Below are 14,382 nucleotides of genomic sequence, written 5' to 3'. Positions count from 1 at the left end.
ATAATTCTAAATGTTGTTATTGTTTCAATTTGTTTGCTACTTCATTTAATTCCCAAGGTTAAAGTATAGTTAACACACAGATCGCACAACAAGAATACTCCAGAAAAGTTCGCAAATACTTGTTATGTAGATAAATTTTCCCACGTACCTCAGGGATCAGGTGCTTACTCCATGCTGTAGAATGCGATACACGGAAATGATCTCTTTTCTTTTCTTTTTTTCTCTTCTTTCGGCCTTCATTTTATTTTTACTTTAAGCCAGAATATTGTTTTAATAAGGCGTAAAAAATGTCAACATCTGTCATTCTGCAAAGTCATTGCAAAATACTGATATTACATATGCATATATTTTATTGGAAAAAAGTTTATGTTAAAGATTATTGTAAAGGAACAATGGGCGTAGTTGAAACCAATGGAATGAAGAGGAGAAAATATCTTATTACAATGTACATGCCATTTTAGTCGAGTATGATTCAGATTTTTAAAATGGTTACGGAGAAGTCTATTTCATGTTCTGAGTAATTTGAGTAAAGATTCACACAAATTCAGAAGAGTCAATACAAACCAGTGCAGTTTAGTAGAAATACCGTCCATTTCGGACTTTTTCAGCTTTTTAGATGTTTGTATTGTATACAAAAAGTGTTGCCTACAAGATATCATGGTTCGTGGGTTAATGTTATTAGTAACTGAACATTTTGGGTCGTATTTTGCGGCAATAAATTAACATAGCCTTCGTCTTAAGACATTACATGTCATTTTAAAATTTGGTAATTTTATAGCGTATATAATGTACAGTGAGGTGAGATTTATGTTACATTAGAACCAAAGAGTGGCCTTTGTTTTAATATATCACGAAAAATTGAAGACGTCCGTTTTGGCAAAAAATTTTCGACTATTGAAAACCTGTCTTTACTGAGAGAAAATTAAATACAGGTGAACATTATCATAAATGTATTGTGTTGTTTTATTTGTTTCGTTCTTTTAATTCCCACGGTTTAAAATATGGTTAACCGAGGTCTTCACCAATCAAATACACTTTAAAAAATGCATTTATATTATGTTATGTTTTTATGCTGCATATAAACATTTTATAACAAGAGTCGAACAAACAGTATCTCAGGGGTTTATTTAAACCATACTAGAATATAAAATGTTGTAAGACTTTAGTACCATTGAGTTAGGATGTGGTGCTACAATGGCGGCAGCGGAGCCTCGTTCCGGGGTATATGGAAAAAGGGAATACGAATACTAGAAAACAAGTCCAAACCACGTACTGTCGAAAATGAGGAAACCTTATAAAATAAAAATGTAAAGTTTAAAGACCGTAATTTCGTCTGTCGTCAGAACGATTCGACGGAACACTTTTCCTAACGCGACTTTCCGATCATCCTGGATCCTGTGACTATTCCATGCTGTATGATTAGATTCTCGGGAATTATTTGTTTTCCCTTTTTCCCTTTATTGCGACCTACATTTTCTTCTTTCTAACTGGAAGGTACTGATTACATATATGACACAAACAGTAGGCCAAATTAGTAAGAAAGCAGTTTTTATTCTTTACCTAATTGTATAATGCTCCCTTTAGCATACGTTTTTTTGAAAAGGAACCGTTGTTTGAATAAAAACCAATTAAATGAAAGGACAAAATGCGTGATTACCTGCCATTTTGATTGTAAACTATAACTTTATTTACCTGGTAACGGGGACTTCCCTAATATCTACTTTCGTTTCTATTTATAGTTCATTGAAAAACCCATATTGCAAAAAGAAATTTCCTTACATTTAAAACCTACCCCTCCTGTGTGGGGATATTTAAAAATTTGATTAAAATCAACCACTCACAAAACATTTGACTAAGTAAAGGAATAATAAAATTTCAATTATATAAAATACTTTTTTCAAATTAAACTGTTTATAACGAAATTTTTGTATTTATTTTCTTCTAAAACTTTCCTTTAAAAGGAATTTGAGAACAGTTCGTAATCGTAGGGTATTTTCGTATTTCTAAAAGGTTTCATGATACACTTTCAGTATTGTTGTTTCTATTAAAACAAATCGTTTCACACGGATATCAGAAAACGGGAGCGATGAGAGATCCGTTTTTAATTAGATTGTTGTCTGTAATATATGATTGTCTTAAATTGTATTGTTTAAATAAGGTCGAATATTTTTTCATGTGATTGGATCACATGTTCTTATCGCGGCTTATGGTATGGTATTGTTACAATTTTATATATAGGCCGTACGTAGAGCTATAATTATTATTCGTCATTTGAACTCTGGAGAATATTTGTATCATTGGCGATTATACCACATATTCGTGAGTATTTATGCATAACGTCAGTAGTATTGGTTTTATAGATTCCTCTTTTTGAAACGGGTTGAAAAAAAGAAACAAGTGTACTGGATGTTCATTATCGCGTGTTATACATCTTTCACGATAAATGATTACCTGTATCTGTACATTGTTGTAGAATATAAGGAACAAACAAAACAAAATTGTACAAAATACACAAACATAAAAAAAGGAATGAAACAGTTGTTAATATTATGTATAGTTAAGTTGTCTATACATTATCTTTGAAAGGTATCAAGATGTTAACATAAAGTTATGTCATTTGGTAGTTTATTCCGAAGTATCGAGGACCTATTTGTGAATGATGTTTAATCCCATTTTTGTAAGAACTCTTTCTGTATCTCTACATTGCATGCAGAAGATCGTTTTTCCAGTGTATGTTTATAATAGGACAAAAAGCTCTTTAAGGTATGTATGTGCTTTATTATCAAGAACTAAATGAACAAGAATCAATTCGTGATAAGAAAACTTAACCAATGTAGATCTTTGAGTAAATTAACATCATGTATCACATTTTCCATCCAGCGAAAACCTGCCAGCTCTTTTCTGCATCTTCACAATTCTATGAAGTTCATTTCCATAACAATATCACTATATTGAGCAACAAAAATCATATATAGACAGAAATTAAGCATTATAAAATACCTTTCTACTATAGATATATTAGTCTGAAGAAAATTGCAAAACCAGAAATAATGCTTTGACGTACCTGGTAAATTAAGAATGTTCAATCTATTTTTTATCAGTACATACATACTTGTTATATTATCGTATATGAATATATTTAGTGTATGACCTACCAAAGTTCTTGCTCAATTTTATCAAATCAACAACTACAAAAAAAATTGTGTTTGCTAACAACAACTATAACAGCCCTATTTCGCAATTCAAAGATAAGATAGAGGAACTCTACGAGGAATTTATTTTTTTGTTATCTTGGATCACAAGGCTACAAACAATATCAATACTGTCTGACATAAACTTAATATTGAGTTTCTGCAAAAGAAGATCAAAATTTCAGCAATATTCCAACTGACAAAATTTTTGAAAAGTGACATCGTAAATAACCATAAACGTTTTGTTATCTCTTCACAGGAAAACACAAATAACATGAAAGTTACAACTATATAAGCTGCACAAAAAACCTTACAAATATAGATTATTTCGTCATCAGGCAATGATCTACTACTAAATTGTCTGTTTTACTTACTAGTACAATTGGTACAATTAACAAGAGGCTCTCAATAGCCTGAATCGCTCACCTGTTTTTTTTTTGCTTAAATCTTTCATCAATGTTTATACAAGGAAATAAAATACAAAATTCATACTAGATTCATTTGAGAAGATTTTTAAAGAACAAAAACATAAACAACTTGAATGTGTAAAATTGTCCTTAAGATGTTAATTGACAATTTTGGTCATTAAACTTTTTTATAGATCTTACTTTGCTGAACATTTTTGCTGTTTACAGTTTATCTTTATCTTCAATAATATGCAAGATTATAACAAAAAACTGCAAAATTTCCTAAAAACTACAAATTTAGTGGCAGCAACCCAATGATAGGTTGTTCGGTTTGTCTGGAAATTCCACGGCTGATAGATCTTGACCATATTAACATGTTTACTCCATGTCAGATTTGTTCTTAATGTTTTAGTTTCTGAGATATAAGCCAAAAAAGGGACGAAAGATACCAGAGGGACAGTCAAACTCATAGATCGAAAACAAACTGACAACGCCATGGCCAAAAAATAAAAAGACAAACAGACGAATAATAGTACAGATGACACAACATAGAAAACTAAAGACTAAGCAACACGAACCCCACCAAAAACTGGGGGTGATCTCAGGTGCTCCGGAAGGGTAAGCAGATCCTGCTCCACATGTGGCACCCGTCGTGTTGCTTATGTTATTACAAATCCGGTAAATAGTCTATTTCGGTAGGTCACATTCGTGAAAAGGGAAGGGTATTGTAGTAACGAAATAAGGAACATATCTGATATCATCTGTGAAACGGTTATTCCATAACGGTCAACCAACTCGTGATGGCGTCCCTAAAATTTACGAAGGGATGATTTCAACTTCACCATTTGGAACTCTTGGTTTAATAGCTTCCTTGTGGGCAGCAATCCTCTATCAAGGAAATCATGATAGGAAATACAAGCCCGGGAATATCGTATCAATTGGGAGATATATACTCCGTATGCAGGCGCTGCTGGAATGTTGCTACATAGAAATGGAAAGTTCACAATTGGGAAGCTGAAATCATCTCTTTTGACGTAAAGTTTTGTTTTCAACCGACCCTCATTGTCAATTTCTAGGGTAAGTCAAGATATGAGGCAAACTTAACTGTATCTGTAGTATCCTTTATCTCTAGTTCGATAGGATAGATTCGTTCAACATAGTCACCAAATTTTGTATTATTTAGTGAGAGAACATCATCTATATAGCGGAACGTAAAGTTAAAGGATATTGCTAACTTCTTATCTTTCTTCCTAAGAAGTTCCTGTATGAAGTCAGCCTCATAATAATAAAGAAACAAGTCGGCAAGAAGAGAGGCAGAATTGGTTCCCATTGGAATTCCGACAGTCTGTTGAAAAACACGTCCTCCAAACGTAACAAATATGTTGTCAATCAAGAAATCAAGCATCTTGATAATGTCAGTTTCAGAGAATTTTTTGTTTGAATCAGAGTGATTCTTTACAAAGTAGGATTTATCCCTTCCCAGGACAAGATACTTGTATCTACGTTCGCCATTCTTTTAAAAAAAACAAAGTAATACCAACTCTTTCAATTTGTCTTTTAGTTTGGAATGGGGAATACTTGTGTAAAGTGTAGAAAAGTCAAATGTTTTAATACTATTGTAAGATGAGAGAGTCTTAGATTGTATGTACTCTAAAAGATCTTTGGAATTTTTTAGTATCCACATCTGATTCACGCCACTTCTAGAATAGGCAGTTTCACAATAACTTTGGAGCAAGGCTTTGATTGATGATAAAATAAATGTTTATAATTTAGAAAGAGGTTTCGTGGAGCACTTAGAAGACCCAGCAATATACCGTTGTTTGTAAGGACACTTATGTAGTTTAGGTATCCAAGACAGTGATGGAAGATCCAGTTCTTCATCTTTTGTTGAAATTCCAAAGGAACATAGAACAGACCTATGATTATCCAGGATTTCCTCTTTGTTAAGTGTCGTGAGGGTATATGTTTAGTTTCCAAGTGAATTGTCAATAACTAATTCATTTATCAAGCAGTTTATGTAATGATATTTACACACAAAAACGATGTTGTTTGGTGCTTTATCTGCAAAAACTGCATTTGACTCCTCTGTTCTATTTTGAGCCATGACGGGCATGTTTGTTGATGGATCCAAAATTCGGATTCATTTCATAAACTAGATTCCAAAAGGAACATTCATTTAAAGTTAAGAAGTATTAGGCACAATAGTTTCAGAGAAGAAGATTTTTAAATGTTAGCAAACTTTATGCACAAATTGTGTAAAATTGTCTTTAAAGGGCAATAACTCCTAAAGGGGTCAATTGACAATTTTGGTCATATGTACTTTTTTGTAGATCTTACTTTGCTCAAACATTATTGTTGTTTACAGTTTATATCTATCTATAATAATATTCAAGATAATAACAAAAAACTGCAAAATTTCCTTAAAACTACAAATTTAGTGGCAGCAACCCAACAATGGGTTGTTCGATTCGTCTGAAAATTTCTGGCCTGATAGATTTTGACCAATTAAACAATTTTACACCATGTCAGATTTGCTCTAAAAGCTTTAGTTTTTGAGATGCAAATTAAAAACTGCATTTGACCCCTATGTTCTATTTTTAGCTATGACGGTCATGTGTGTCGATGGATCAAAACTTCGGATACAGATTATAAAGTAGATACCTTAAGAAACATTTAGTTTGAGTCTGAAGATAATTGGCCTAGTAGTTTAAGAGAAGATTTTTGTAATAGTTTACGACGACAGACGACGAAAACAACAGACGACGACGGACGCTAAGTGATGGCATAAGCTCACATGGGGCCATTCGGGCCCCGGTGAGCTAAAAACCTGGTAATTAATATTTGAATTATTATATGACTATACATTTTCTGTTTTCTCATTGGCTAGAAGCATAGGAAATCCTTTTTGATAAAACTTTATATTCACCGCGGCAAAAATTACGAGAGGTTAATTTTAGATTTGGAACAGCGTCCGTGTACCTAAATATAGATTATCCAAGGTAACGTAAATGATGTCAAGTAAATTCCCGGTTTTTGTTTCTTTTTCTTCTTGTTTTCGGTGTATTTGTTTCTCTACTTGTTGTTTTTTGTGTATTTGTTTAAAGTAAACATTATTGAAAATTTTGACTCATAAAAATTAGCAACTGCAAAAGCACATGGTATATAATAGTAACGACAAATAAAAGAAACATGTCAATTGGATCTGCTTTGATTTATAAATGTTACCAATTTAAATACACCAGATACGCATTTGGACTAATAAAATCTTTGAATATCCAAAAACTAAATACGAAGAGCGGATCCAACGAGAAAAAAAATTGTAAGTCTAGCCAAATCCGAACAACATAGCAGAACTCCGCATGAGAGAAATATTTTCCTCATTCTAATATAATTTCAATTTTTTTTATACTTAAGCACTTGCATTTTTACCAGATAACATTTTGGTTCGCAATTGAGAGTCCGTATATAACTTTCAGTTATCGGAACTCAAATGAGGACTTTTTGTACCATTTATTTTGCGGACCTGTTTCTGTATTATTAACAATTAATGTCTTAAAGCATTAAAGACCAATCGCAGCAACACCTGATACCAACATTTAGTTACACTTTTAGATATTTGGATGATATATTGACTGTCAATAAGACGATTTTAGTATGTTAACCACCAAAATGTATCCTGTTGAACTCACTTTCAACAAAGATATTACTAACAATGAACACTGTGCTTTTCAAATTTTAAAAGTGGGAAGCTTAGAGAAGATTTTGCCTCTCCTTTGGTTAATCATCCGTGTTTAGAGGGTGACGTTAACTTGACACGATGGTATTGTGATTGTATATACTAGTATTTGTTAGAATTGCTAATGTATGTGACAGCGTATTTAATTTTAATGGATGGATTGATTGTTGGTGTTTTAACGCTACTTTTAATCGCCACTTTAGGGCTATTTCGTGGCTGTCAGTTTTTGTTGGTGGAAGAAGCAGGAGTTCACAGAGAAAACCACAGACCTTCGATAGGAAAACTGACAATCCTAGTTAATTAAGTCGGAGGAGAGTGTATCCGCAGGAGCGGGTTTCGAACTCACAACCGCAGTGTTGACTGGCTGCTAGTGATTACAGTAGTAGAACTACTTAGACTACTTGGCCACCGACTCCCCTATTTGATTTTAACGAAAGAAACCTCCTTCATCGGTACACGGACATCATTCGAAAATATTGATTGAGGTTTCTTCATAGGGTCTTTGAATCGGAAATAGATCTACAAATATTTCAAAACATCGTACTGGTTATGGTTGTGCTTACGTTTTAGCGAGCCCCTGTTCGTTTGCATATGCCACTTCCAATAAAAGGACAAAGGCTTTAAGTGTCATCCATGTCCCTCATGTAATTTTGAATTCAAACTGTTGTCTTTTTTTCAGCAGTACCAGCCTATATTTATCTGAATTTTTGAACATGATGTAACGGCTTTTGAAAATAGAAAACTTCATAAAATCAGAATTTGTCAGACTCAGTTTTGTAGTACCTGCAGCAATAAAACATTTTGTTTTTTGTATATTAGTGATATTAGTGTATAACTTTGTCTAATAGACAGAGTTTGCATTTTGTTCTGGTTGACAGAAGATTCACAGAAGTTTGACAGAAAACCATGATGACTACCTGTTGGGAAACTGGTTTTATTAAGATAATCAAACATGTCGAAGTCTTTAACACTGACTCGTTAAATTTGTGCATGATATGTATGATAAAAAAAAGCGATTTCACTGATGTTTTAAGGCATAATTAGAAATACATGATCAGGCAACAATGATGAATATTTGTATTAAGTCTCCAAATGATCATTAAAAAGTTTACACCTATAAAACCTTTTATTTCATGCTTCCTTCGTTAGGAAAAATTACTTCTATGAATCAAAAGTAAACAAAATATTTAAAGATAGACAGAAATTGAGACAGGGAGCTTACACTGAGAGATAGTCACCCCTCACTTCACCTATTCTCTTCATGCTGGTCAGCATTTAAGAAGATAGTCACACAGACAAAAATAAATGTCAATATTCCCTATGTGTGCATATGATATGTGAAGCACTATTTCAACAAAGTCATTTATAAATTACTTCAGCAGAAATAAACATATCATATTGGATATAACTTTTGCACATGAACAGCCTTTAAAAAGGCTTTAACAACCACTGACAAAATGCCTGATTTGGAACAAATACATTTACCACATTTTCAATAATTATAAGGCAATATAAATCAGCAGTATTGTTTATTGATTGATAATTTATTTCAAATATACATGATATATAATAAAAATAACAATTTTTTTCTATCACATATCAGATATCAACAATAACATCAGATTCTGAAATTTAATCATTTTTACTCCATGTCAGATTTGCTCTTAATGCTTTAGTTTCTGAGATATAAGCCAAAAACTGCATTTGACCCCTATGTTCTATTTTGAGCCATGACAGGCATGTTTGTTGATGAATTCTAAATTCGGATACATTTCATAAACTAGATTCCACAAGGAACATTTATTTAAAGTTAAGACGTATAAGGCATAATAGTTTCAGAGGAGAAGATTTTTTTAAATGTTAGCAAACTTCATGAACAAATTGTATAACATTGTCTTTTAAGGGCAATAACTCCTAAAGGGGTCAAGTTTTCCTTAAAACTACAAATTTAGTGGCAGCAACCCAACAATGGATTGTTCGATTCGTCTGAAAATTTCTGGCCTGATAGATCTTGACCAATTAAACAATTTTACACCATGTTAGATTTGCTCTAAAATCTTTAGTTTTTGAGATACAAACCAAAAACTGCATTTGACCCCTATGTTCTATTTTTAGCTATGACGGTAATGTGTGTCGATGGATCAATACTTCGGATATAGTTTGTAAACTAGATACCTAACGATACATTTAGTTTAAGTTTGAAGGTATTTGGCCCAGTAGTTTCAGAGAAGATTGTTGTGATAGTTTACGACGACAGACGACGACAGACGACAGATGACGACGACGACAGACAGCAGACGACAGACGACGACGGCCGCTAAGTGATGGCATGTCCCTCATGTAATTTTAATTCAAACTGTTGTCCAAAATCTTTTCAGCAGTACCAGTATTGTTAATCTGAACTTATGAACATGAATAAACGGCCCCTTGAAATGAAAATTTATCAAAACAGATCTTGTCCAGCCTTTTTTTGTTAAGCTAAAGAACTCAAACGATTTTTGGTTAATGGGTGTATAATTTTGACTTAAAGATCGAGTTTTCGTTTTGTTCTGTTTGAGAGAAGATTTACAGTAGTTTGACAGAAAACCATGACTTCCTGTTGGAACAAATCGGTTATTTCTTTTTTAAACATGTCAAAGTGTTTAACACTGACCCATAAAATGTTTCAAAATGTGATTTTACTGATGTTTGAAGACATACTTAGCAATATATGATCAGGCAAAAATTATGAATATCTGTAATGAGTCTCCAAATGATCATTAAACAGTTTACAGTTATAAAACCTTTTATGTCATGATTCCTTGGTTTGGAAAAATGGCTCAGTCATAGCAATCAAAAGTAAACAAAATAATTACAGATAGACAGAGGTTGCCCAGGGACCTTACACTGAGAAAAAGTCACACAAAAAAATTATATGGCGAACTTCATTGCCAATGTAAACAAACTAGACATTCAGTTATAAACCACATTCATGTGTATGTAACAGTCCAGCTAAGAATCATGCAAAGGGTGATACATCCATAGTGCAGGATATTCATCTATTATAGTTTAATTGGTTCAACTTAACGCAGAATTAATATATTTGGCAATTTGCACACAAAAAATCAAGCTGTTGCTATGAAAAAGTACAATACTGATTAACTGTATAAAAAGTATATACTAGATCTTTAAATCTATAATGATAAACTTAAATAGGAAACATTTGAAAAGATGGATGAAAGTAGGGAAACTTGGTTACCATGACAACTAAATTATCAAATATTTTCAAGTTGGAAAATTGTCAAAAATTGGAAATTTGCAAACTCTATTATCTCCCTAGACCAGGGTGATATAATTGATCTGTTTGATCATACTATTTCAGTTGACTCTTGTCTAAAACATTTAAAAAAAAAACATGTAGCCTAGTACAGAATTTTCATAAAAAAGTTGATCATGTCTTCACGTTTTTTACAATATTTATGCACTTTTTTTCTCAAAAATCATATGAATAAGCTTTCTGTAGACAACCTTATTTACGTTTTATTGCTAGTTTAATGTGCAGAATGTTTTAATACAATCTTAAAAGATATTCTGTTGAATTTGAAGCAAAAGGATCGAAAAGTTGAAAATGGACTTTTTAAGGTAAATATGACCCGTTTTTTGAGAAGTTGTTTAACAAAAAAAAAATCTATTTTGAGGTTTATGAAGACACATAACTAAGTAGTATGTTACTTAATGTGACTAAACGTATTAAAAACGATTATTTCTTAATAGATAAATTGAAAAAAGTGCATGTGTTTTACTACTTAAGAGTCAATTGCCTTGATGTGGACTACTCGGAAATAACTTAAATTCATAGGCACTTTGACGTGTCAGAAGCATCATTGTTTTTTAATACAAAATGGAACGATAAACAATTGTCATGCAATTGGCAGGTTTTGCTTACTATATAGCTAGGTTCAATCCAGCATTTTCTTTGAATGATGCCTGTATCATGAAAAAAAACTGGGGCAGATCTTAAATTTTCACCCCCAAAAAAAAGGGGGGGGGGTGCTAATTCAGAGAGCGGAATATACATTGTATACCGGTAAGCGGAGCTTAAATTTCATTTTTTTAAAGATTTAATGAAAAATAAATTTAGTATAGACATATTTTAGTGAGGATTTTTTGTTTTAAAAAACTATACTTATTTGTTATAAGGGAACTGTGAGTTGAACAAAAACTACTAGAATGAAGAGGTGAAAATGTGTTATTACTTACCATTTCAGTTGAAAACTCGTGACCTGATTAAAGAGATTTCCCTGATATCTACTTCGTTTCTGTTTATAATTCAATTATTTAAATGCACACTGCAAAAATAAATTACCTTGTAAATACACTTTTATTTTAATTTAGTAATATAAAAGACATGTATAACCTGAACTTCCTGCGTTGGGATATTAACACAAATATTTTGAAATCGATTACATACCAAACAATTGATAATCTAAACATGCTATAGCGAATATGCAATTTCAATTATAGATATATAATATATAATATATATTATACATATGTTTTAATGTGGGAAAAGGTTGAGTATATTTAAGTTTGCTGTTGAGGAATCGTGGATGAAACAGAAACAATTAGAATGAAGTAAAGAAAAAATGTTATTGAATAAGTATGACCTGCCATTTTGATTGTCAACTCTAACTTCATTTACACAAACCTGGTAACCGGGACTTTTGTAATACCTACTTTTGTTTCTATTTATAGTTCATATGCAACTAATATTTAAAAATAAAGTACCTGTTAAATACACTTTAATTTTAATTTAGTAATAAAAAAAGACACCCAGCGGGCACATCAACGTTGCTTCAACGTTGAAACAACGTCATGTTTAAACGTTGAATCAACGTTCAATAAAAGGTCATTTCAAAGTTGAAAATACAACGTTGCATCAAAGTTTAGATATCAACGTTGATTTAAGTTGAAAACTCATAGTTGATACAACGTTGAGAATGTTGATAATAAGTTTCTTTATAATGTTTGTGCTATTTTCACATTTCTTGATCAGTGTGAGAAAAATATTTAGTGAAATATCTGTTCTCTGCAAATGATTGGTTGAAATTTATCATTACCTCAAAATTTCTTGGTTTCTTCTGAATTTTCCTAGTGTGACGACATGAAAAAAGGTGACCATGCCTGATGACCTCAAAAGGAATGATAACAAAAATATGTCCATAGTACACGGATGCCCAACTTGCACTATAATTGTCTATGTTCAGTGGACCATGAAATCGGGATATAAACTCTAATTTTGCATTAAAATTAGAAAGATCATATCATAGGAAACAATGATCTGTCAGACAAAGCGGAAAAGCGGCAAATACCAATTTTATAATCTTTGGTTTCAACTAACCTGCCATACAATTATGTAGTCAATATAAGTCATTAAAACAAGATGAAAAGAACATTTATTTATTTTGAGTATCTGGAATGGAATTTGAAATGTTTTGCCTCTTTCTTTTTTCTTTCCTCCCTTTACCTTCACTCCTTTCAGGGGCATATTTAAGGAACCCGGACATTTCACTCGTCATCATGGTTTCGGTTGCTTCAACCGCCCAGGAAAGGACTCTGAGACACATTCTGTTTGTAAAAAGAACCATAGTAAGAATTAAATCACAGAAGTAAAAAATTATTCATTTCACATGAACAGTTCATACAGCTACTGAGGATAAGTAAAAAGTAGTCTTGAGGTTAATTAGGATGGACAGGGTTTCAAATTTGTTTTCCAGTGAATTTTGCAAGTTACTTGCTAATATAGAATTTGAAATAATGCAACTTTCCAAGAATTATTGTGAACAACTTTGAGGCACCAAATGAAATTGAGCCATTTTTTCAGGCTGATGTTCATTTTGCCCATCAAAGAATTATGGAGAACCATGAAAAAAATATGTGCATCTAAATAAAAAATTACATTCACAATCTACAATATGAAAATGCATCGAGTTTATCAAATAATTTTTAACAGACATCTTGGATGTTTTTGATGTTGAAATTTGCTCGTTAATTTAATTGCTACATGTTCTTTTCTTGCATTTGTAGTGTTAACTCATTACTTGGCTTGTAATCTTATGTACAGTTGTTGTCGTCTGTTTATGTTGTTTATAGGTGTTAATCGTTTTTATATAGATTAGACCGTTGGTTTTCCCGTTTGAATGGTTTTACACTAGTAATTTTTGGGGCCCTTTAAAGCTTGCTCTTCTGTGTGAAGGCCGTACCTTGACCTATGTCATTTCAGGACCTTTTAACGCTGACTAAGCAGTGTAAGTTTTGCTCATTGTTGAAGGAATTTTTGTGTTATTTGGTCTCTTATAGAGAGTTGTCTCAATGGCAATCATACCACATCGTATTTCTATATTCAAACTAATAAATATATATAATTATGAAATAAGCAAGGCTAATACAAATAAGTATAATAAATGAGTGTAGATGAATAGTGGAGTTGACTTGTTGTAATTACATACCAGAACCAGTATCAAAATCACTGTATGATTTCTTTTTGCTTTTCAGTTTTTCCTCTTCCTGGCTCATAGAACACCCAGTTTCTTCCAATGTTGTATATTCATACTCCTCACACTCTTTTCTGCTACCTTGAAGTAATAGAAGAACCTATGTAGTTACAAGCTTTGAAAATCTATCAGCTACAATTGAGGAAAAAATGTCATATACATGTATCTACTATAATAAACAGTACACCTATATGTACTACATATTTTTATTTTGCATTTAACATGTTTAGTTAAGGAAAGTTGTGTATAAATTTATATAATACGGACATCATACATGTACATGACTGAGATATTGTATCAAAAAAAAAAGTTATAACTGCAATAAATGTTCTGTCACTTAACTTGCACAAATAAGATTTATTATCAGACCCTGTCCGTTATCAATATTTTTAACAAAATATGAGTTGCTGGAATCTAAAATTCAATATTTATACCTGAGGTAAATTAAATTTTCTTCAGTTTGAACTTCAACCAGATATCTGTGGGTTGTCGCTGTTCCTTGAATGCCTTGTCAG

The sequence above is a fragment of the Mytilus californianus genome, unplaced genomic scaffold, assembly GCF_021869535.1.
Source record: "Mytilus californianus isolate M0D057914Y unplaced genomic scaffold, xbMytCali1.0.p SCAF_9, whole genome shotgun sequence".
NCBI classification, from domain to species: Eukaryota; Metazoa; Mollusca; class Bivalvia; order Mytilida; family Mytilidae; genus Mytilus; species Mytilus californianus.
This window is presented reverse-complemented; position numbering follows the sequence as displayed.